The sequence below is a fragment of the Schistocerca serialis genome, chromosome 6, assembly GCF_023864345.2.
Source record: "Schistocerca serialis cubense isolate TAMUIC-IGC-003099 chromosome 6, iqSchSeri2.2, whole genome shotgun sequence".
Classification (NCBI taxonomy): Eukaryota; Metazoa; Arthropoda; class Insecta; order Orthoptera; family Acrididae; genus Schistocerca; species Schistocerca serialis.
The window spans coordinates 656166778-656167902 of record NC_064643.1 but is presented as its reverse complement, the minus strand read 5'-3'; the positions used below and the strand labels follow the sequence as shown (position 1 = coordinate 656167902).

Sequence of the window (1125 nt, the reverse complement as noted above, 5' to 3'; positions counted from 1 at the left end):
TCGTCATCATCATTCATCCCCATTACGGTCGGAGGAAGGCAATGGTAAACCACCTCCACTAGGACCTTGCCTAGTAATGCGGCGCGGGTCTCCCGCTTCGCTCCCCTACGCTCTGTAAAGGAGTAAGGGATTCATCATCATCAGTTCTGCAAGGTTCGCAGGAGAGCTTCTGTTAAGTTTGGAAGGTAGGAGACGCGGTACTGGCAGAACTGAAGCTGTGAGGACGGGGCGTGAGTCGTGCTTGGGTAGCTCAGTTGGTAGAGCACTTGCCCACGAAAGGCAAAGGTCCCGAGTTCGAGTCTCGGCCCGGCGCACAGTTTCATATCTGCGCACTCTCCGCTGCAGAGCGAAAATCTCATTCTGGAAAGTTTGCACATGTTTAAAACAAAGTACCATGATGTAAAGTTTTGTGATGGGGACTCGAATCCAGCGCGTTATCAGATTGTTAACTACGTAAAATCAGCTTTTAAATATCGAATTTTTTTCACCCGCAGCGAGATGTTTGAATTTGAAATGAGGATACAAATGTTTTACTCGATTGGGATATACAAATTTTTTACTCGACTGGGAATCGAACTCGGCACCTGCCGCCGTTGTTTTCTACTCACGAATTGTTTGTTCACCACTAGTGACATGTGTGCATGCTTGACTATAAATAACGGCATCCATCGTTATTTCTGACAACACATGAAGACATTAAAAATGAAAATTATTTATCGCTAGTAGTTCGGTGTACATGTGCTAGGGCTTGAAATGAAACCATGAATATTTGTGTACTAGATCAGGATTCGAAACCACATATATGCCTTTCGTGGAGACCTAAAGGAGTTTCTAATCTTGGGGAAAACAACGAAATGATCAAACTGTATTGTTCAGCGTGGATCAGATACCGCGGAAGAAGTCATCCGAATTCGAATCTCAGTCCAGCAACAAAATTTTCTAACGTTTCCAGTGCCAATAAAACAAGAGACTTGTTACCTTAGATGACCATTGACTCATTAAATAAAATGAAGTTTCTAGCGTAAGGAAGCTCACTGGCGACAGATTTTCTGTTTGCCGCGACTTCCGCCTCTGCCGTGGCCCAACCTAAATCGTCTCTGCCACTGCCAGTACCATTGCTAAGTA

The 1125-nt window shown here is 44.6% G+C and overlaps 1 non-coding gene across 1 annotated transcript; it reads left to right on the top strand.

Moving 5' to 3' along the window:
• The first annotated feature begins 239 nt into the window (after positions 1 to 239).
• Positions 240 to 314, top strand: Trnas-cga (transfer RNA serine (anticodon CGA)). The gene has a single exon. It is a non-coding gene; the product is annotated as a tRNA-Ser (tRNA).
• Positions 315 to 1125: the final 811 nt, after the last annotated feature.